Source organism: Vicugna pacos, chromosome 33 (genome assembly GCF_048564905.1).
Source record: "Vicugna pacos chromosome 33, VicPac4, whole genome shotgun sequence".
Lineage (NCBI taxonomy): Eukaryota > Metazoa > Chordata > Mammalia > Artiodactyla > Camelidae > Vicugna > Vicugna pacos.
This window is the reverse complement of record NC_133019.1, coordinates 13,417,691-13,442,025: the sequence shown is the minus strand read 5'-3', so window position 1 is coordinate 13,442,025 and position 24,335 is coordinate 13,417,691. Positions and strand designations below refer to the sequence as shown.

The following is a 24,335-nucleotide window of genomic DNA, read 5'->3' as shown; positions in this document are numbered from 1 at the left end:
CAGGAGCTGGGGAGAGCGGACATCGGTTCCAAGCAGCTGTCTCCATGTTGCCACTTCCGAGAGCAAGCCGACCATATAATGTACACAAAGCCAGCCTGAGAACTAACACCAAGTCCCTTTCAGCTAGAGACAGGTTGTCACTCTGACAGCTATCAAGCCAATCAGAAGGATAAATTAAGGTGTCCTTCTTTTTTTTTTGAGGGGTAAGAGGTAGTTAAAATGCTGATCTCCGAGTGACAGTTTTCTGAGCTGAGAGTGAACTGTCACTCCTGCCATCCTCACTCTGGAGGCTCTCAGGAGGAGCATGTCAGGGAACCCAGCAGGCTCCTTACAGACCTGCTTGCTCCCTAAGGGCATCCAGGCACTGGTTGCGCTGTCTGATCTGCCCCCTGGGACTCGGAGTGCAGGAGCCCCCGTCTGCACCCGTTCCTGCTGCACTGGGAGCCAAGGATCAACTTTCCACTTTGGGAGGGGAAGCTCCTCCTCCTGGCCTTAATCGCCGCATCAATAATGAAGTGGGTGCTTTAACGATGTGGGCGTCTCGTTACAGAGTGACATTGGAAACACACACACCAAGGCACACACCTTCCTGCAAACATGTATTCTGGAAGCCAGACCTCAAATCATTTCAAAAAATCATCATAAACAAAAACTTTAAATAAAAAATCGTAAGAGATGTACGTACGTATGTATGTATGTGTGTGTGCGTGCTTAATTACAAGAGGACTTTGGTCATTGGCACTAATTAAAGCCTGTGAGGAAGTCTGACAAAATATCTAAAATTATTCACTTTGGTAAATAGTTTTGACGCAAGTAATTTGTTTACAACTAGAACGTGGTGGAAAAGTTCAAGCGATTTGATTTTTGCCTGGGTAGCACGTGATGTCATGTTTCGGGGGATAACTATCGAAGAGTGGTTTAAGGACAGAGGCACGTCCATGAGCCTGCTTTCCAGTTCCCGCCAAGACTCTGGTGCTGAGTGATTTAGCCCATTTCTTGCCACCTGGTGGAGAGCCAGCCTCCCACCAGGAGGTGAACCCATTCCACAGATGGGAAATCCTAAAGCCAGATGCCTGCTCTCTGGTCCACCCAAGATCTCAGATGTGTTCAAGACGGGCACATCCGACTCCTCACGGAGGAGGGAATCTTCTGGGCGGCAGGTTCTTTATAAGCCCTTCCTTATGTGGGTGTCCGGGGAGGTAGACAGGCACCATTATGAGTTCGCTGAGTTTTTGTAAAATTTTTTAAAGGGTCCTTTCTGTGTGCAGTTATTACAAAATGTTAGCTCTATTCCCCGTGTTGTACGATGCATCCTTGGGCCTGTCTTACACCCAGTAACAGTTTGTGCCTCCCACCCCCTCGCCCCTCTGTTGCCCCTCCCCACTCCCCACTGGTAACTCGTTTTCTATGTCCATAAAAAAATACAACAAACTGGTGGATATAACAAAAAAAGAAGCAGACCCATGAGTTTTGTTTGGACTCCCTCCCAGGAGCTCTGAGGCTGACCGGAGAACAGTAACTCCGTCCTCAAGCTAGGAGGACCTTCTCTGGCCCTCTCACCGGCCCCCGCCTGGTGGCCACCCCATCCGCTCTGGCCCCTTCTCGTCAGGCCACCAGGGCAAGAACAGAGCTATGCCGTGATCCACGCACTGAGCCGTCCACACACACAAAACCAGAGAAAGGAAGCCCCAGAGCTGAACCCCAAATCATCTTAATTGTCTGTAAGTTGTAGAAATACATGCTCCCCAGATCACTCTTTGCCTTGGTTTTTACGTCTGCCCAGAGTGGTTCAATGCCCTGTTCTGAGCAACGTGCTTTTTTGGGGGGGGGGCGTGAAGGGCGGGGAATGGAGTAATTAACCTCCAGGGGCTCCATCCTGTCTGTAAATCTGAGACAAGCAAAGGTTGCTTCTTAGTCAACTCTGAGGCTTGCCCACCCCCCCCACCCCCATTTTTAACCTAGGCGTACTTCCTGGAGGCAAGGGGAAAGACTCAGAAGAAAGCAGGAGTAGAAAACATTCTCCTCTTCGTCACACAGACCCGCAGAGGACTCCCCCTCTTTCTTCTTCTTCTTCTTTTTTTTTCTTTTTCTTAAACCAAAGTTTGAAGCTAAATCCACTGTGAGCTGAAGGAGGCACTTTAAACTTCACTTGCTTCGAAGTTTAAATGGGAAGACTTGACAGGTATGCTAATGCTCCTCTATTAAGTCTGCAGAAAATGACATTAAAGGTATTGGTTAAAGACACGGCTCAGTGTTTGAGCAATTTAATGAAGTGTTACACACAAGCTGACCTTGTAGAGGGAGAAGCTCGCGGCTCTCTCAGCGTTTCGGGAGCCCCGGCCACTCTGTTTGACATCTGAGCTTAACACCAACCCCAGACTCATCACTGTCTGCGAGGTTCTGGGAACCGCCAAGGGGAGACCAGCCTTTGCTTGTAAAGCCCAGTGACAGGAAGGAGAGGTAAAAATAGTGGCTCCTGATCCTTGGCTGTGTGAAGCCAGAGGTGCCGGTTTGAATGACATGTTCAGTTTTCATAAACATGGGCAAGGGTCCCCAGGGGGAGCCGGAACAGGAGAGAGGAGGGGCTCTTGGAGTGGGCAAGGTGGACAGGGTCAGCCGAGTGTAAAGGCCAAAGCTTCCTGCTGGCATCTGATCGCCAGGTGAGCTGGTGGGGCTCGGAGGGGGGTCCCTGCCAGTAAGGCGGGTGGCGCCACAGAGAATCCAGGACGAAGTCACTGGAGCATTCAGCAGCACAAGAGGCATGTGAATCCCTAGAACAGGGCAGGTTCCCAAGAGCCAACAGCAACTTCATTCCCTCGCCAACACATTCATTCATCCATCACATCTGCTGGGTATCACTTCTCTCTCCAGATGCCTCCGGTTCACTATATTCCAACCATACTGTCTGTCAATTCCTAGGACATTCAAAGCTCCTCCCTACCACAGGGCCTTTGCATGTATTTTCCCATCTTCCTTCAGTGCTTTTCTGAGATTTTCCTAAAGGGAAACACTTTAAGCCTTCTGATACCAGCTTACGTATTCTCACACAAGAGGGGACAGATGGGCAGTGCTTAGAGAAGTGTAAGGCCCATAGGTTTTGCTTGGTACATAAGATTAATAATTGTGATTATATTTATTATACTTATAATCTTTCACCTGTGAGTGGCTTATTATACCTTTCAAAGCTCTCTCATATGTTATTCCATTTGGGGTTTCCAGCAACCTCCTAAGGCAGACAGAAGATTAGCTGGCTTTTAATTTTCTTTTTAAATGAAGTATAGTTGATTTACAATGTTGTGTTAGTGTCTGGTGTTCAGCTTAGTGATTCAGTTATGCATATACATTCTTTTTCATATTCTTTTTCATTATAAGTGATTACATGCTGCTGAATATATTTCCCTGTGCTGTACAGTAGGACCTTACTGTATGCCGAGACAAGCAACCTGAGGGCCAGCAGAAGCTGCGGGTGTCCAAGGAGACGGTGCCGGACCCAGACCACGACTCAAGTCGTCTGAGTCCCAGAGCAGGGCTGGTTCCACCGCTGCACATGATCCACGTTTCTCTCTTAGTGGATGAAGAGGATGCACATTGAAGGGCCAGGCCTGGAACGCAGCTCTCAGAGCCGCTCAGCGTGGGGAGACCGGCCTGGCGCACGGGCAGCGGCGTCGCGGAGAGCGCTGACTCCAGGGTCCGGCGCGGGGCTGCCAGGGCGGAGACACGCGGCCCCGCCCTCAGGAGGCGTGTCCTCCCAGACTGGGAGCCAATGAGAGGAGCCTGTGACACGTCCCTTCTGCTCTGTTCTCTGCCTCCGTCCCTCCTCCCGCCTCCCTTGGCCTGTGCTCTGAGCTCCACAGTTCCCCTGCTGTTGTAAAGCTGGCTTGTTCAAGCAGAATTCTTTGGAGGAAGAGCCCAGCCCAGGCTCTCCCGGGGAGAAGTTCATCCATCACTGAACGTCCGCTGACCACGCCCTCTGTGCACCCCCCTCTGTTCAGGCGCTGGCATTACTGAGCTCCTGCTCATGCAGGTTCTGCGCTTGGCCACTGAAACGGGCTGCCTCCTTTCACCCTCACAGCAACCCTTTGAGAGAGGACCAACGACGTCTCCACCTTGCAGGTGAGGAAGCCGGGGATGAGAGGGGCACAAACTGTTTCTGAGATCACACAGTAGCAGGTGATACAACCTGGCCGTGAACGCGGGATTGTCTGACTCAGGGTCATGGAGAGAGTCGGGATTCACAGGGCTCTGCGCAGTTGTAGTTGGTGCGAAGGGCGCCCCCTGGAGACGTGAGCGCCCCAGCTGGGCAGCTGCAGACAATGATGCTGGCCGATTCCAGCGACCCAGGGCTTAACCATCACAATTTCTGTCCCCTTCTGGCAGCCCGTGCTTATGATCCCCTTACAAAACCACCAGAGGACAGTGCAGGGGGCACCACATCTACTGCTGGGCCATGTGGTGCAGACCAGGATGTGGCACCTTCAGAAAAGCGAATCTTCAGGGTTGGAGCAGTCTCAGAGGGCTTCATGGAGAAAGCAGCTTGAGAGACCAGATCTCAGATGGATGGGGCTCACCCCAGATTTCTCAATGACCTAAAGGTAAAGTAATCACTATTGTCACCATGAATAATTTTTGTGCCATGCCCTGTTGTAGGTAAATTACATTATCTCATTTAATCTCGTTTAATTGACATACAGCACTGTATAAGTTTAAAGTGTACAACTTAATGATTTGACTTGCATACAACATGAAATGATTACCACAATAAGTTTCCTGACAATCTGTCACCTCATACAGATACAACATTAAAGAAGTAGAAAAAATATTTTTTCTTTGTGATGAGAACTTTTAGTCTCAACGACTTTCATGTATAACATACAGTGGTAGCTTAATTATACTTGCTATGTTGTATATATCCCTAGTACTTCCTTATCTTATAACTGGAAGTTTTCACCTTTTGGATGTCGTCATTCAGTTCCTCCTCCTCTCACCCTCCACCTCTGGTAACCACAAACCTGATCTTTTTTTTTTTATGTATTTGTTTGTATGTTTGTTTGTTATTGAAGTGTAATTGACCTACAGTACCATGTTAGTTCTTGGTACACAACATAGTGATTCGGTATTTCTGTACATTTTAAAATGATCATCACGGTAAGTCTATTTAGCAACTGGCACCATATGAAGATACTATGTAATTATTGACTATTATTCCCTGCACTGTACATTTCATCCCTGTGATGTGTCTGTTGTGTTTCTATGACCCTGCAAGGTAGACGAGCGAAGAGCTGGAACTCTGATCTTCCCTCTGCTGCTCTGACTCCTGTCCAGTGTGATCTGGTGAAAAGAACAAGCACTCTGGGTCTGGCAGAACCACATCTGCGCCCTGTGGGACTGCTGTGCTGTGCAGTTCCAGGCAGGGCGTAGGGGAGAGGTGTGTACAAAAAACAGAAACATGGCAGAAACACACACACACACACACACACACACACAAATAAGGCTAACAAGTGGTCTTATAGTTGGACTATTGAACATGGTAAAACGTTGACTTGATTGTCCTAACTGGACCCTATGTAGTTGATGATGGTGTCAAGGACTTAGCATAATGGTCAGACAAGCAGGCTTCAGCCCCAGACATCGGGTTCAAATCTCTGCTCTGCTACCTACAAACTTCACGACCTTGGGCAAATTCCACCACTGCAGCTTAGCAGCCTCATCTCTAAAATGAGGGCAACACAGCATCTCCTCATGGAGCTGTTGTGAGGATGAGTGGTAACACTGTCAAAGGGCTTGGAGCGCCACCCGCCCTCCCACGGCACGTGACGTGTTGGCTGCTCTTAGCAATTCCCTGGGTCTTTCTGTTGAACACCTATCCTGCCCCAAGCCCTGTGGGAAATACGAAAGTGAACCAGGTATAGTCTTAGTCTTGGGTGAGCGTTCAGTTAACTAACTCAGCCCAGAAGGGGTTCAGGTGCCATTTCTGAAAGGCACGTAAAGCATTTACAGAAAGAGATCAGTCCTGGCTGGATGGGGTCCATGATGGAGAACAGGCGGGGTTTTAACCGCTGGGGATCCGGGACAGGAAAGCAGCGGCCATGTTACCATTCTTACCACGTCCATCAGGCATCAGCTAGTGGGGTGTCTGACGCACCCCGGGTGACACCTTCTAAGAAGATAAAGAAGTCCGTCAAACCAGCGTTGCCATGTAACGCAGTGTTACTCTCCCTCCTAGTCCCAGTGAATCTCTCTCCAGCATGGTCATGAGCGCAAGTCCATCCCTGTTTACTTTTCATTTTGGAGCCCCTGGGCAGACCCAGCCTCATCCCCATCCATCCAGGCCTTTCTGCAAAGGGAAGGGCTAAACCAACACTGAATGGCACCTACGCTCTTGGCTTTGAGTCCACAGCTTAGCCATAGTTAGAAACAGGACCAAAGAGGAAAGGTTTCTAACTTGATAGCATGAGTGGGAAGTCTGGAGCCTGGCCCTTAACGCCACGGTGCTCCACAGACTAGGACACCCCTCCCCTTTCTTTTTTGTTGTTGTTGAAATATAGGTGATTTATAATGTTTCAGGTGTTCAGCAAAGTGATTCATTTATACATGTAGGGCTATTCTTTTTCAGATTCTTTTCCATTATAGGTTACTACAAGACATTGAATACAGTTCCCTGTGCTATACGGTAGGTCCCTGTTGTTTATCAATTTTATATACAGTAGTGTGTATCTGTCAATCTCAAACTCCTAATTTATCCCTCCCCAGCCCTTTCCCCTTTGGTAACCATAAGTTTGTTTTCTATGTCTGTGAGTCCATTTCTGTTTTGTAAATAAGTTCATTTGTATCATTTTTTGTTAGATTCCACATATAAGTGATGTCATGTGATATTTATCTTTCTCTGTCCTACTTACTTCACTTTATGTGATCATCTGTAGGTCCATCCATGTTGCTGCGAATGGTTTTATTTCATTCTCCCACCAACCATTCTTCTCATCTGCTTCCTTCCTTTGCTTTTCTGCCCTCCCTCTCGTCTTCCCTTCCTTCTTTCTGGCTGGGTGCTACTTCTAGAATTAACTGAGAAAGAACCTCTTCTGTCCCTCATAAACATAGACTCCCACAGTTTCATCCCCAGCCCATGTTATGATCCTGAGACTCAGCTTCCCTTTTTCCTTAAGAGGGACAGAAGATTCGGCTGGGAGCAGGGGAGAGAGAGAAAGAGCAGCAGAAATAATCCTTGGGCCAGGAGACAGGCTCGTCCCTTAAGGAGGAAAATAAATCCAGGAAAGGATTCACTCACAAACCTTTTGAAGGGACATGGAGGAAAGTGGAGAGATTTTTTTCCCCTTCCCTTTCAGGAGAAAAGCTTTTAAAATAAATACCTGACGGCATCTCTTATTTGAGTAATTCTTCACTGGTTATAAATGTACCACTCTTGAGTGCTTTATTTAGAAGTAATAAAAAAAAAAGTATCCTCCAGAAGGGAGCTCAGCCTTACCCAGGCGAGCAGGGCTCACTCTCCCCTGGCCCTTCTGATGCCCAGCTTCAGACATTCATAGATCTGCCTATAATCTGATCTAGCTTATATATATATATAATATATATGTATGTATATATATATATATATATATATATATATATTAAAAAAATAGGAGAGACAGCTGGTTCTCCCACACACATCTGACATTTTCTTTTATGCCTGGTTTAACTTTTTTAGGACAGTCTGAGTTCACTCCATTGGAGACTTTCTCTCTGCAAATGAGTTTTGTGTTTTCTGTTTGCAAATGTTTCTTTAGACAAACCTGATAATTTTTCAAGTTAAAATGTGGACACGTGAAGAATTTAGGAAGTTTCAGGATCCATCTGAGTGGCACAAAAGTTTGAGATTATTCAGGCTGAAGTCCCCCTATCTCTAACTGCACTCTTAAAAAAATAATAAAAGGCAAATGACATACTTTAACTTGTTTTGAAGCGAAAATCTCCAGCCTGTCAATTTCCTAAGTCATTGATTAGTATCCCTGCTCTCCCCCCCCCTTTTTCCCTGGGACGTGCAGGGGTGAGGCTGCGCTTGGGACGCACTGGGGAGCCTGTGTTGGAGTGGGAGCAAAAGACAGGACAATCTGGCATCCTTTCTCTTCCCAGCGGGGAGAGAGACTTTTCCCCTGGTGACTGGAATCTGCTGCATCCCAGGCCATCGGTTCCTTGCTGGGCCCCTGTCAGGCTCACTGACTTTTGGGCTCACCCGATGTCCTAGAAATATGCAGACTTTGGAGTCCACGACCCGAGTTTGAACTTGGCTTGCCCTTTACTGCCTGAATCACCTTAGGGTCCCTGCCTGACCTCTCTATGCCTCTGCTTTTCCCACCTGTAAGAAGGAGTTGGCCAAAATCTCTAGGCTGCAGGTTGTGCTAAGTGGGGTAATATACGTGAAGGGGGTTGGAAAACAGGAAGTCCCTGTGTGATTTTATTTGTTGGTTTAACATGGAGGGAATCCAGATTGATTAATAGCTCTCCCCCTTCAGACCCTGAAGTGGGCCAGCCAGAGGCAGAACGTAAAGTTCAACCCATCATTCCAACCTCATCATACCCTGAAATCCAAGGTTAAGGATAGCATACACCCCCTCCACACGCTCAGCCCTCCCCTGAACCCACCTGCTCTGAGGTTCAGGGGCATCTGTGACTTAGAAGAGCTGCCTTCCTTGCTCAAACTACACCTTCTGAGCTGCGCACCCTGACACCGTGTAAGCACACTCACCCATCAGTGTGGTGTGGGTCCTTTTCTCTCTAGTTGTACTCAGAGTGTGATCCCTACACCAACAGCATTGGCATGGCCTGGGAGCTTGTTAGAGGTGTAAATTTCCAGACTCCGCCCCAGACCTACTGGATCGTAATCTGCATCTTAACAAGACCCCAGGGAATTCATATGCCCATGGCAGTTGCAGAGCACAGCTTCAGACCACGGTAATGTTGCAGGAGCTTTAATGTCGCAGGAGCGCAAGCTTAGGCCGGGGAAGGACCTTCCACCCCCCACATCCCGCTGCCCGAGCACCTAACCCCTAAAGTGACGCCAGCTCCCACAGCAGTCGTTTGATCGCTGGGGACGCGCCTCATTTCCGTTTTTCCTCTAACGCTTCTTACCACAAGTTGCAAGGTTTGGGTAGAATCAGATATTTCAGGCCTGAGACGAAAGATGAAGAGTTCAGTCAAGTCTCAGAGGATTACTAATTCCTTACATCTGTACATTTAACGTTTTGCGTTTATCACATCACTTGATCCTCTGAGGACCTGGATCGGGGAGGGGGTCAGGCAGAGCTTCAGAGACGGGAACGAATCTTCTCAGTCCACTCATGAGTAGATGGTAGGGTCGGGGCTAGAACGCTGTCTGGTCTGCACAGCGATTTACAGATTTGTGCTGCCTACACGAAACCCAGATGGGATTTGAAGGGCTTTGTCAACTGAGAGATCTGTGGATTCTAGAGATATTGGACAGAAGTTGGCAGCCCAGTCAATACTAAATCAATTAATTTAGCCTTCCAAACAGCCCCATCCACTCACCCAGGGCTAGAAACTCAGCTCCTGGTGTGGAGTCAAAACTGCAGATGCCACTGGCCAATCAGCCCGCAGCATTGATTGAACGCCCACTGTGGGCAGCACACCACGCCGGGCACCACGGGGGGGGGGGAGGGGCACAGCAAATTAATGTGCTTCTGGAACCATGACGGAGGATGCTGTCCAAATGCTGCTCAGCGTTCTATAGAAAGAGAGAGATGTCCAATAAATGTCTACTCATGTTTTGTGCCAGTGAAAATAAATTCAACAGTTGAGTTTGTATGCTTTCTTTTGTTAGGGGAAGAAAAAAAAAAAAAACACTGTGTAACCCAGTGAATATCCCTCTTTTGCCTCAGCTGCCAGAAAACCCAGAGTAAATCTGCCCAAAAGGTGTCATCGACTCATTTCAGAAGCCTGAGAACATCTTCAGCTCCTGCATCTTTCCGACCATCCCTCTTCCTTTTTGTTTTGTGTTTTGCTGTGAAAATCACTTTGAATCCTTTTCTGGTAATGGAGAGAGCACAAAACACTCACACACCACTTTGAGGTGTTTTCCACTTCGTTCTGGGTGGTGAGAGAGGCCTGCCTTACTTTCATGGGGCACCTGATGAGGGGGCTAGATGCCCCAACTTAGAGTTGAGAGTCTGTGGTCTCCGGTATCCCACTGATCTGAAGGGTAATTAATGGTGCACAAATTAGTTTGCTTTTCAGGACCACAATGTCCTCACTCACAAAATGGGGAGGTGAGACTAGCTCCGAAGTTCTGCCCGGAGACAAAGGGAAATAACAAAAGGGCAACAGGCAAGAGTTTGCAGAAACGTGGAGAATGAATCCCAGGAGCGTAATGGCCTGTTGTGTTTGAGAAGGAAGCTCTGCTGAAGCTTTGAACCTGGTGTGGAAATCAGATACTAGTGTACATGTCGGGGAGGAGGGGCCAGAGGGAAAAGGCTGTTCAGGGTGGAGGAGATGAGAAGAAAAATGGCCATGATTCCTCCCCTCCGGCCTTGCTGGCAGAGGTGGGACCCGAGAGTCTCTTTCTCCATTCCTCCACCTGAATAGGCCACATGACTTCCTTTGGCCAATGAGACGTTAGCCCGCATGACCTAACAGGACCAAATACGCGCTTCTGTCGCTGCCCTCTTGAGACTTTGGGAACCCGGCTACCCAAGCTGGCCACTAGATTATGAGGCACATGGCCTGTTACCCTCCTAACCAACCACCAGGGGTGTGATTGGAGCCACCGGGCCAGCCCAGACCCCAGCCAACCCATCTGCGCGTCAGTGAGCCCAGTCGCGATCAGTCTAGCCCAGCCCGGATCAGAATTGCCAGAAAGAATCATGATCTAAAGAAATGATGGTTGTTTTAAGCCACTGAGTTTTGGGGTGGTTTATTTTATTACACAGCAAAAGCTAACTGGTAACACCAGATGGTAGGGCAGGTCTATCTGAAGACATGAGAACTGGAATCAGCAAGTCCCAGTTGGGGACCCTGCTGGGAACAGAAGGTAACTGGGGTCTTTTTCTCTCCATTGGCAAAGTTGGCTGACTTCACACCCTCCCAACCCTGTCCCCGCTCTCCTTTTTTCTCCCTTTATCCATCATGTTTCCAGGGGCGTCAGGAAGCAGGCGTTCTCATTCTTGGCTCCACACACCTACTAAAGGGGGAGAGAGGATTAGCTGTGGTAGACCAGACAAGGGAGCAGGCCGCCTGATAATTAACCCATCCTCCTACATACCCTGGCTTCCCACAAAAGAAGCTGTACAAATCGACCCGACGAAATTATCGCTGCTAATCTCCCAGCCCCTCCTTAATGCTGTCTCTCTCTTGGCCAGCACCTGGCAGGGCCTGTTAAGCCATCACATTCTCCCCCCTCAAGCCCCAGCCCTGTCCCCACTCTCCTTTTCTCTCTTTCTCCAGTTGCTACCGCACAGGCATCACGGACGGAATCAAACAGGGACAGGTCCTATTGTTCAGCAAAGAGGCAAGAAAAAAAAATAATCAAAAAAGCAGGAGACTTAAAAAAGACCAGAATTATTTCTCAAATAGAATGGGAAAATCTAACATGCCTTATCACTGCGGAGAACAAGCACTGTGCAGACGCCCAGGCCTCTGACTGGCATGCCGGTTGTTTTGAATAGACGCATGACATTGTCAAAGAACCTGCCATTGTGTTGTTGAAAGGCACTTGCAACATTGCATAAAAATCAGGCATTCGTGTCACCCTCAGACTAGTCAGAGCTGCTGTTTTTTCTTTCTTTCTTTCTTTCTGAAAGAAGAAAGAAGGAAAATAAGAAATGTCCCCAGAATAAGACCTTCAAAGCCAGATAAACGTTATTTCTGAAAGACATCAGAAACTGGGCACCCGAGCAAAGCCGCTAACTCAAGAGGTGTCCTATTTGGAAAAGATGCTGGTGGGGCAATGAGGAGGTAAGAGGCTGGTGCAGGGCTAGAGTCACGGAGTTTCTCAGAGGTTGAATTCTTCAGGCTTGACATGTAGCCCAATCCTTCTAGAACTGGCCCATTCTCTCGCTGACATCTCTCTTCTCAGTGACTTCCATTGTGAGCTGCTATGTAATTTACACGTGTTGTTTTCCAAGACCCGCATAATGTCTTTCTCATCTCTTTCCATTCTCAGTGAGGCTGTAAAGTTTCAGATCCTTAGAATTCCAAAGCGATCTAAATTCATCTCCAGAGATCATGCTTGTCTCCAGCCACCCTTGAGCCACACTGGGCAACTTGGAGAGAGCTGACCTGAGCTCTTCCTCTGACTCAACTCTTCACTGCAAATAGCCTGCAGCTTTCACAGTTTGCCCTGAGCAATCAACGTTGGCTGTCATTAAAGGGTTTGATGTTCTCTGGATGAAATAAGATAAATTGTCTTCTGCAGACTAGAGATGTTGGAGCTTGAAGAAGTCATCAGAGAGGGGCATGACATGTTCTGTTTGGTCACTGCATTGAGACACAACTTGTGCAGTTTCCTTAAGTCTTACCGCAGGGGAAGGTAAGATTCTAGTGTCTATGGAGAAGGTAAGGGATGTGTACAAGCACACGAAGCCCATACTGTGTTCCAATCGATCACTGTCCCTTACAGTTCCACAGATTCAACCTTTAAGAAGAGGGGAGAAATGAACTGTAATATTGATCTGACTTCCTGTGCGCCCACGGGGAGGAGGCAGGACGGGAAGCTGGTTCTGGGTGGGCGTCTGGCTGATGGATGCTCTCTAATCGCAAACTTTGATTAGTTCAGTGGCTTCTAGATTGGTGGCTGTTAACAAATGGCCTTTAGTCTGCGCTTGCTATTCTCAGAGAGGTGAGAAGCTTCTCCGTTCCTGAGGGGCTGCCCCTGCAGGCTGCCGGCTTTCTCTCCCAAGAAGCTGGGTGCAGGGAGAGCCCTGTGGACAGCAAGGATGGGTCTTGGCTCTATCTCCAGCCTGACACATGTTCTTGGCTTGGCCACCTATCCGCTTTGAGTCTTAGCTTCCTCCTAGGTACAGTTTACTTTATTGTATTTATTCATTGGCGCCCCACTTGCTCCAGAACAGATTTAAGGCGGCTTATCTGTAAAATGAAGGGATGAGACTAGACGACCCCTTGTAAGGTATCCTCCCAGCCCCAGGCGGCTCTGGCAGTCATGCTCTCCACTTGCCTTTGCAGAGGCTGCAGTTCAATTCCAAGTTAGAGGTATGGCAGCTGCCCATCAAGTGTAACTGATTCATAGTCACAGAGGGACTGTGGGACTGACTGGGGAGATCTGTGCTTGGTGCTATGGTAACACTTTGTACTTAAGACTTTACATCAGCAAACCAAATTCTGGATATTAACAAATTTCATATTCACTCACGTTTAATAGCAAAGCATTTCTATATTGAAGCAATTTCCAAATAGTTCCCTACAAAGGATCATTCATTTTTTAAATACTCAGCAAAATAATACAGTCCCCTACCAGTTCTCAGCCCTGTGAAGTCAGTTTGGGGCATCCTGCAAACTCTGCCTGCGGCACATGGGTCACAAAAACTTGAAGCCTGAAGAGTCCATTCGGGGCACTTCATTCTAAGAAAGACCCTGACCAACAGGAATTTGTCCTGAGGAGTCTGATCAGGCAAAGAAAGTTCTGGAAAGAGTTTCTTATGAGGAATAATAGGGGAAGAGTGGGGATGTTTGGCTCAGAAAAGGAAAGACTTCCCAAGTTTGCAGAGTCGCCATGATGAAAAGGACCTCGTGGAGGCCACTTGGAAGTGTTGGAGCTGTCCGTCAGTGGGATGGGGTGTCCCGGGAGGTGGTGAGCTCGCAGCCCTGAAAGTGTCAACCAGAGGCTGGGTGAGCCCCTGTGAGGATGCCAGAGGAGGAAAAAAGTGCCTGGTTTGGTCCAATTTAGCAAACGTTTGTTGAGTGTCTGCTAGGAAGCCAACCCTGCGGTGAGGTAGGTACAGTGGGAGACACAAAAGTGAACAGCCCCTCATTATTAGTTAGAATTCTGCTGGTTATACACAGCAGAGACCAGCTGGAGATCTTAGTCAAAAATGGGCATTTATTATAAAGATGCAGGGATGACCTTTATGTAAAGGTGCAGAGGTGTTGCTGGAGCGAGTCAGAGTCGGGTCCTCAAATGCCAGCAGGATTCATATTCCTGCTCCCCTCTAAACGTCTTTCCATTCTTCTTCTCTCTCCTTCTCTCAGGACCAGCTCTGTCTGCTTCTCCTGTCCTCAGAGTTGAAACCATGACAGTTGACAGACCCCAGGTCTAACTCCCAGTCTCTCCCAGGTCCTCATTTTTGACAAAAGGACGCTAATTGGTCTAACTTGGGTCAGTTGTCCGGGGACTCACTACGAACACGCACAGTTCCTGGTGGGCACTGCTGTCATGTACGTATGGGCTGGACTTAAGTCGGAGAGTTGCCAGAAAGGAGCAAAGATTGGAAAAGAAAGTAAAAAATGTCCACTATGAAGTTCTTAGACTCAGGGAGATTGTATTCTGGAAGGGAAAACAGACCCTTATACCATGACCTCTACTCCAAGATGGACTATAGCATATGCTGCTACAGAGATGCCCGGTTCAGCCAGTGCCCGGGAGGGAAGGATTCAGACAGACGGAACCACAAGGCTTCATGGCAGAGAGAGCATTCCAGCAGGGCTGTTGGTCGGAATGAATTTTTAACTTCACAAATAATAAATAAATCCATTCTTACTTTAAAAAATTGACCATCTCCTCATAGTTAATCATTAACCTTTTAGAGAATGTCCATAAATTTACATTGATATAGACATCTTATATAAAAATATGTATGGTTTTTTGTATGTTTTCGTAAATAAAATGCTGTATATATATCACATTACAACTTCCATTTTTCACCCAATACCCATAAGACTATTAGAATTTATTCTATTCTTTTAAACTAACGCATCTTGTCATATGACTACAGTACAACTTATTTGACTATAACACAATTAATCTATTCCCCCATTGATAGGAATCTGGGATTTTTTTTCATTTCTCACTTTTAAAAAAAATGCTATAATGGGCATCTCTGTACCTACCTCTTTGTTCAACAGCACAGGTATTTCTCTAGACACAGAGAAGAGAAATTGCTCGGTCATAGTATATGCATGCTGAAGATGTAATGGCAGTTGAAAAACTGGGCTCCAAAGCAGCTGCCCAAATTATTTCCCATGGTCAGCGTTGGCGGATGTGCTTCACGACACTCACACTTTACAAATACGTACCATTGTCTATGGATGTGGCTGTGTCCCTATAATTTTTTTTTATTAATAATAGGTGGTGAGCCAACCTCTGCTGTATATCATTTATTTAAGAAGTCTCTCCCTGTCCTAAGGTCATTAACAAATTATTCCGTGGTCTCTTCTAAGTATTATGGATAATTTTATGTTTAGGTTTTTAAGCTATTTGGAATTGATTTCCGTGACTGGTAGAATGTAGCTCTGTTTTTTTTCCCCCTCAATGAATAGTCAATCATCCCACCCTAGTTGATGTGAAATGCCACCTTTGCTTATTGACTCAACAAATATTTATTGAGTGTCTATTATGTGCCTGGAAATGATATGTATTTATTTCTGGACTTGGTATTCTAGTCTGTCAACTTGTTCGTCTACTTATGAGTCAATATCACAGGATTTTACTGTTTTAAATACTGGACATTTACAATATGTTCTGATTAGGGACCTGAGAGGACAAATCCCCTTCCCTTTTTTGTTCTTTTAATTATCTTGTTTTTCTTGATATTAATTTTTCAACCTGGGTTTCAAAATTAGCTTGTCAAGTTCTATGAAAAACTTTGTTGGGGTCTTGATTGGAAGTGCATTAAATATTTATAGAACCATTTGGAGAGAATTGACATCTTTGCAATATTGCATCTTATCAGCATCACGGTAAATGTCTCCATTTTCCTAAGTTGACTTTTATGACGATCAAGCCTGAAATAGTCTTCAGAGGAAGACTGGATTCCTTGACTTGGCTGCCAGCTGTGTGTCAGAGTAGCCCTAGACTGACAGGTAGACTGCATCATCTCAAACGTTCCTTCTCATTTTCTAGGACTGTCCAGGAGATCAGTGTGAAGTTTGCTGATGTGCAGGAAGAAGCTTTCTTATTCTAGCATTCGTCTGCATCTCTAAGAAACAGCTTCCACTGGTACATACAACTCCAGGCCACTGGGGCAAATACTTCCTTCTATCTTCAGTGTCAGGACTGATGGAAAATCTGAGGTTAGATATGTAAGAGGGTGTGGTCAGGCGTTCGTGTCGTCAGCAAAACACAGCGATTTAAAGACCTTCCACAGACTGCTCATGAGTGCGTGGAGAGAATGACCTACTCCCTGTGTAATGAACTTCCAGGCCAGGACTGGAGGGCAGGGCTGGAGGCCACAGGCAGGTGAACAAGTGATGGTCCTCAGGGCAGCACAGAGAGGACTGGGATTCACAGCACAGAGGACCTAGCCCACCTGGGATGCAGCAAAGGCTTTCTGGAGAGGAAGATGTCTAGGCTGAGTCTGGGTGAAAAAAGGCAGATTAAGGCCAGGAAAGAAAAGTGGAGCAGGTGCTCCAGGGAAAAGGAGAAGCTTACACAAGAACACGGAGATGGGGATCCTGGTATCTGCAGTAAAGGAATGACAAGCAGGTTAGCATAACTATGGGGTGCAGTACAAGGGGAAAGGAGAAGGTGGGGCTCAGGAGATAAGCAGGGATCACGGAAGACCTTGTCCACTGCTCCATAGAGAGTGGTTTTCTTTTTTTTTTCTTTCGTTCTTGTAAATAGTTGAGAGTGATTGAGTTTTCCTTGGAGCCTGGGAATGGCTTTGTCAGAGATGTTTATTAAGTTACCCACTGGCTGAGTATAAAGGATGGATTTAATGGACATGAGACCAAAATCAAGGAGACCATTAAATGGAGAGACTGCTAGTCCATTTCAAGGATGGGGTTGAGCTGAACCAGGAAGGAAGGAAAGGGCAGTGTTCTAAGCAGCCTTGTGGCCCAGTGGTTAAGGACACAGGATCTGCAGTGAGGAGCCTGAGTTCTAGTCTCTGCTGGAAGTCGAGCCTCGGGGAGTTTTTGGTTTTGGGGTTTTGTTGGTTTGTTTGTTCGTTTTGCTGCTTTAAGCCCCAGTTCCTAATCTCTAAAATAGAAATAGTAATGGCTATTTCATTACATTATTGGGAGGACCCACATAGATTAACAAATGCCTGGCATATAGTAGATGCTCAGTAAACATTCATTGTGGGAACGCAGACCAGGGTGACCAAAATCGCCACCATACTTACTGCGCATGTCTAATGAATGAGTCTGTCTGGCTTTACTTCAGAGTAAGGGCAGGGAAAATGAAATGAATGTAGTTGCCTTGTTGACCCTGGAGGGAAAGGGTTTAGTAGACCAATGGGAAGAAAATCGTGCTCTTGAGGGTTTCCAACGATAATCTTTATTCGCTGTTCTTTAGCAGGTTTTGAAACAGTGGCTTTGGTTGATGGTGAAAGACAGGGTGATTATGTCCATGGTTCTGGAGGTAACACTTATGCCTAAACTTGTGGGAGGCAGGGAAAGTAATCGTCCTCTTTTCCACGAACACATGGGACCAGGAGAGCCGGGTCCATGGGGTAATGGGGGGCGGGGGAGCAGGAAATCAGAGTCAGGTTGGATTTGGAAGAAACATGAAATTTGTCTCAGAAAACCTGGCTTTGAATCTTGGTTCTGCCACAGTGATCTGTTCGGTTGCATTGAGCATATCTTGTAATTGCTCTGTGCCTTGGTTTCCCCATTTGTAAAAAGGGAATAAAATAATAAGAACAATAGTGGTCTATAATAGCTTACTCCTCCTAGTTGTCAAATTCAAAGGAGACAGTGGGGGTAGAAGCACCATTAACTATAAAAATGTGTTTAAATATTAGTTATTATTTTGCTAAGTGAAGGTGGGGCCCTGGGGCAAGGCTGAGTATCTGGGAACCGCTCCACACCACAGCCCAGCAAGCTTCAAGTCCAGGAAAGAATTCAATTATTGCAGCGTGTAATTTTCTGTTTGCAAAGCTCATATTGTGTATGTAATTGAATCAGAATAAAGAGATTCAAAGGCTGCGGGCTCAGGATAAGGCTTTGAGCTGGACTCCAGTGCGCCAGGCTGAGGGGTGGTTCACTGCAGGGGTTTTCTGGGGGAGGGCGTGAGGGAGGACGGTGGGGCATGGGCAGCAGAAGGCCAGGCAGACCCTGGGAGCAGGGGTGCTGCTCCCGGCTTTGCTTGGTTCCCCTAACACTAGTTTTCCCCACAGACACAGGGGCTCTTCAGCTGGGGAGGCGTCTCGAGGTGGATGCCCCCTTGGCTGGACATCTCTCTTCTGTTTTGTGGGATAAGAAAGGCTTGCTGTTCCAATCTGAAGCCCCTTTCTTTTCCGTCCTCTTGCATCCTCCTCACTGTCCGTTGCCTGTTTTGACAAAGTGCATCTACAGCCAGGAAGGCCCTTCTCAAGATGGGACATCAGAAGCCAGGTTGGGGGTCATACGGTGATTCGGGTCGGGTGACCAAGGATCCTGGTTTGCCCAGGACTGGCCCGGTGTTAGTGCTGAGGGAAACTCCTCAATTCTGGGCCCATTGGGTGTTCGGTCATCCTAACTTGGGGAGAAGGTGGATTTCAAGACAATGAATCATGAGACTCAGGGGACCAGGTAGGGAACCCCAGTGACGAAATGGTCCCCTGTTGGATGCCAGGGACCAGCCTTTGTCCCTGTGTGGGCTGTGGAGGAGGACACGGATGCTGTGGCTTTTCTGAAGTCCTGGCTGCTGGAAGGACGGAAGAGGGGAGGGAGGCAGGGAGGGAAGAAACTCTCTGCCTGCTCTCTCCACACTTGTCTGTCCCAGTCCTTTGTCCCAGACGGCTCTGACCTTCCTCAGTGCTCCTGCGGGCAGCCAGTGCCCTGGTACCCATTTCCCAGGTCTAGCCTCACGCCCTCCCTGTCCCCTCTGTCAGCCCGCTCTATCCCTTTCACTCCCCTCCAACCCTGGGGGAAGTGAGTGGGATTTGGCAGTTGGTCCAAGCCAGGGAGACTAAGAGATTGAATTCCAGCAAAGAGCCAAGAGCAGGTCGGAGTCCAGCTGCCTAATGACATTTTCTGAGCACTAACAATTCTGACTCCAAGACAAACAGCCGGCAGCGCCTAGGAAAGAAGGAGGCGGGTGGCTAGCAGAGGGGGAGGCAGGGGAGAGAGGAGGAAATGGGGACTGGGAGAAAGACAAAGTGAGAAAAAAAAAAAAAAACCCACGCAGCACACCCAATGGCCCAGAATCTCTCCCACCTCTGCAGAATCAGAAACACTTATTAATAGCCAGCAAAAGGCAAAGAGGAAGTGTCTCATTGTCTGCCGCTGTCATTCCTCACTCTGACGAGCACTTAAAATGCCAAGACCCCTTTCAGCAGCTATGCACGAGCAATCAGGCCCTCTCATCGGTCACTGCGATTTCGCAGCCACTGCATCTCAGTCCTTACGACTTATTTCCACGCCGTGTTTGGAGACAAGGCAAGTGCAAGCACATAAACAACGCACTGTCTTTCGGAAGGACAGCGTGTGCTGAGGGGCCGGGAGGCCGGCAGGGCCGGGGGTGGGAGGAGGCGGCCAGATCCTGCCTGGGCCGCTCTGGGAAGAGGGAGAAAAGGTCACCGCACGCAGACATGTGGGGGACTGGGTCTGGACAGGGGGCGGGCGCGGAGCACGGACGGCTGACCTTGCTCTGCAAGCGGAGAGCAGTCAGCTGTTCTGGAAAGGAGACTCCACGGGCAACTTTCAGGCGACTAAGGATTGTTTTGTGGAAGTGAGGGGCTCTGGTTGATCGGAGTCTCTTCTGGGGGCAAAATAAGGCAAAGTGGGCTGCAGCAGGTGGGACTTCGGTGGGATAAAAGGAAGGACCTCCTGGTGCATCGCAGTAGTCATAGAGGCGAACTGGGTTAGCAAAGTCACTTCCTCTGGGGGTATTGACCTGCTGTTTCAGTCCCTCCACCTCACACACCAGGGAGGAGTCCTGGGATGGAGCGGGGGCTAGAGACGAGGGGATGGGAGATACGAAGCTTTCTCCGGCAGCTGTATCTCTCATTGTATGAGTTTGCAAGGGCCGCTGTCACAAAGCCTCGAGGCTGGGTGACCTAAACAACAGAAATGCACTGTCTCACCGTTCTGGAGGCTGGAAGTCCAAGGTCAAGGTATGACTGGTTCCTTCTGAGCAGGTGAGGGACACTCTGGTCCATGTGTCCCTTCTAGCTTCAGGTGGTTGTGGGCAATCTTGGTGTTCCTTGGCTTCTAGAAGCATCGCCCCAAGTCTGCCTTCATCTTCACATGTCATTCTTCCTCTGTCAGTGTGTGTGTCCAAATTTCCTCCTTTTATAAGGACATCGGCTATGCTGGATTAGGGACCCTCCCTACTCCAGGATGACCTCATCTTAACTAATTACATGGGCAACAACCCTATTTCCAAAGAAGTTCCAACCTGAGGTCCTGGGGGAAGGGCGTCAACATACGAGTTTTAGGGCGACACATTCAACCTGTAACTCTCATCAGTCAGAAAAAAAGACTATTGCGAAGGTGGGTGCCCCAGGAAGTCAGGAATTAGGCAAAGAATTCCAGCATCTATTCCCCTGGACCCCACAAAGACTCATCCCTGTTACTTGCTTCTCCTGGAGGAGCCGGAATCTGCTTCTCCAACTCAGATCTTTTCTAAAGCCCCCACTTTTATCCCCCAAAGCAGCAGACCGTCCTGACATCACAGCTGAAGAGAGCTCGTGGTCTCCTTCACTTAAAGGGCCAGCTAGCGCCCAGAGCATTCTAGCCACCAGCAACTCACAGCAGGACGGGGACACACCTCCGACCTACCCCCTGCAGGTTTCAGAAAGGACTCGATGGTTCCGCTCCCGTAGGAAAGGGGAGAGGGTAAAGTCATTTCCTATCGGGCTTTACGCTGACCTGACGATGACACAGCCCAGGGGTCTGGTTCGCGTTCAAAGAAAAATGATCCTGTTGTTTAACATTCTCCATAATGTCCATCCAATTCAATTAGTTAATAGAATCATGAAATGTCAGTGCTGGAAGTGTAGAGATAATTCAACCCAAGCTCCTCGTTTTTTTCAGATGAGGGAGGCGACTTTGAGAAAACATAAAGCAGCGTCTGCACGTACAGCCAGTGTGCTGTGTGGGAACACTCAGGTTTGCAAAGCGCTCTGAGCACCTGCTGTAACCAGGGCCCAGTGCAGGATCCCGTGCTGGAGGAGGCAGGGTTGGGTATAGTCTGAAAAGATGCATCCACTGCCCTCAGGGAGTGGCCTGGTGGGAAAAGCCACGGGTGCCCTGTATTACCTATGCCCTTTGCACCGAAGGACTGGGGCTGCCAGTTTGGCAGGAGGCCTGGAATATCTGAAGTTGACTAGCTGACGGGCAAAGGGACCCGTGGCTCGAGCCTCACTGGCCCTGTCTGTAAAGGCAAGAACTAACAGAACAGAAGACCTGTGAGTAGAAGCAAGCATCCCTCGGCCTGGCCCATCTTTCTGCTCTCTCCTGGCAGTTTCCAGTTCCTCCAGCCTGCTCCTCACCCAGGCACAAACTGGGCAAGGAGCCAAGAGCGGCATCTGAGGTGGTCCAAAGGTCCCCCTGACACAGCCAGGGACCCAGCTCTGTTGCCTCCAGTTCCCTCCAGTCTGAGCTGGTGGAGCAGCTCTTGGAAATCTGCAGCCCCCGCCCCCTGCCTCATTTTTAGCCTCGCCATCCCAGATCTTGGCTGCCAGGTCATGGGAGGCTGAGTCAGACCCAGAGATGAACAAGAGATCATCCGTTGTCCCTGAGCTCTCTGGTTTTCCAGCAGGGTCCTGAGCCCTCCCCAGATGTTCCTGGGTTTCAGGGAGGGAGGGAGGGTTGGAAGAGTAGGGAGGCTGACTTTCTCCTGCGCTCCGCCTGGAGGGAATTGAATGGCCATCCCCCGAACTAAAGGGAAGGAGGCGCCAAGGGAACGGGCTTTGAGTTTCAGAAGGGGGTGTCGCAGGGATGGGGATCTGAAAACAAACAGAAGCATCCGCAGTGTCTTTTTAGTGATAGTCATGGTAACGGAGCCACTGGCGGTGGCACCAGCATGGACCCTGCTTCCGAGGCTCCAGACATGCGTGCAGCGTTTTCCCATCTTCCGTTTCTCTTTGTCAATGTTGTTGCTGTCTTAAATTTTCGGGGCTGTGAACACAGCAAACCCAAAGGCAGGACGACCCCCAGCAAACACACCCGGCCGTTCTCACGTGCCCATCCAGACACTTCCTTTCCCATGCTCCCCACAAACCTGTGCTCACCGAGCCCAGGCACACGCAGGAATGCACACCTGACGCAGAGACACACTGCGTGCTCGCACAGACACACTTCCTTGCTCGTGAATTTGCTCATTCCTGCCTCTGCTTAAAAGTACAGGACTACCCTTGGACTTGGACCGGATCTCCCGATGCCTCATCCGGGCTCTGCAGACATTTCCATGCACTCACAGTGTCACCTGACATCTTTTCAACACATGTACGTTTCTGCTCACAGGCAAGCGTAAGGTTCATGGACATCTTCACACCCAAGGTCTCGCCCAGATGTGGCAGCATGCCTGGATGCTAAGTCCACATGATTGACATATGTCTCCTTACTCCACATACCTGGGCGCCCACACGATCGTGTTCAGCACCGGCTCCCTCGAGTGCATGCTTTCGGGCACAAGGGAATGCGTGTCCGCTCACCTCTTGCATCCAACTAACAGTCTGTCAGCACCGCAAGGGTGCGCGTGTTTGGATGTTCGAGCACAGATGCTCCAAAGCAGACGGGCAAAGACACACCCCAGGGTCCCCCTTCGTGCCTGGCCTTTCTCTCTCCCGTTCTCTCTCTCTTGCTCTCACTCAACATCAGCAAAACACACGGAGTGAGTACCTTTCCTATGCCTCACATGAGGTGGGGGAAGGAACGTAGATGGTCACAGATAGGGCTTTGAGGCTTGTGAGCTCCTCAGCAGGTGAAAACGGGCAGCGATGTAGCACCAGAGCCAGGGCTTCGAGAAAAAAATTGCGCACATCTCCCAAGGAGGCGGAAAAATCAAAGCCCCGTCATTTAAAATCCCCACACAACAGAAGGAGAAACAAACACAGAGCTCTCAGAAAAGGCTGAGGCTCCCCCACGCCTCCCTCCCTCCCCAGAAGAAAAGACAAACAGAAAACAAATCAAAAAACAAATCTGGACTGAAAGGAGCAATTGTCAGATGAACAGCTCCGGGCTCGCTTCTCGCCCCTGGAAACACACTCCCTGACCCGCAGGACAGAAACAAGGACTTGGGCTGGCGCTGGTCGGAGGGGCAGCCCGGGGTTAGGCTGAGCCAAGTGATGGAATCCTTGTTCCTGGGGAACCGGCTGGAAAGATCACGGGCTTGGGAGGGAGACAGACCCACAGTCTCTCCTGTAGTGGGTGTGTGACCTTGGGCAGGGCACTTGGCCTCGGAGCCTCAGTTTTCTTACCTGTAAAACAGGGATAATGCAGGGTCCCTACACCTAAGTCTGGATGCAAGGATCAAATGAGAGTCCACAGTGTCATTTCACAACTCTCAGGTGTGTCCAGCAAATGACCAAAGAATGACCTCAGGATTCTAGAACCAGGGGTGGGGGCTGGTCTCCAGACTCCTGCCTTCAATCACAACAAATTCCTAGAATGTCCCCAAAGTATGACATGTGCCTTTGCTCTTGGAGGGGAAAGGATGTCTAGCAAGAGAGGGAGAGGGACCATAACTGACTCTTTTCCCCACACTTTGGATGGTCTTGTCCCAAGACCCCCAGCTCCTCCCTCCTGCTGGTGAAGGTCTCCCCTCTCCTAGTCATCCAGAGGTCCAAGACTGATCCTCTGGCCCTAAGCGCTGCCATTCAGTTACAGAGAGCAGACCCTCACTGGTGAAACATTACAGCGTCCCGGCCTCAGTCAGCTTGGGCTGTGGGAACAAAGCCTCAGCAGCCAGATAACTGAAACAGCAGAAGTTTATTTTCTCACCGAACTGGAGCTAAATAAAAGTCCAAGATCAAGCTGCTGGCAAATTCGATTCCTGATCAGGGCTCTTCCTGGCTTGCAGACAGCCACCGTCTCCCTGCGTCCTCTGGTGTCTTTTCCCCTGTGTGCTTGCAGGGCGAGAGGAGAGAGGTCTGGTACCTCCACCTCTTCCTAAGGACGCCAGTCCTATAGGACTGGGGCTTTGTGCTTGTGATCTCACTTAACCTTCCATTACTTCCTCATAAGTCCTGTTTCCAAATACAGTCACATGTATGGACATGGACAGACAC

The 24,335-nt window shown here is 48.8% G+C and overlaps 1 long non-coding RNA gene across 1 annotated transcript; it reads right to left on the bottom strand.

The window, feature by feature from the left end:
* Positions 1-10,902: 10,902 nt before the first annotated feature.
* On the bottom strand, positions 10,903-23,610 carry LOC140691172 (uncharacterized). The gene is made up of 3 exons (XR_012066694.1): positions 23,526-23,610; positions 11,598-11,797; positions 10,903-11,494 (listed from the first exon to the last, which is right to left on the bottom strand). It is a non-coding gene; the product is annotated as an uncharacterized lncRNA (long non-coding RNA).
* Positions 23,611-24,335: the final 725 nt, after the last annotated feature.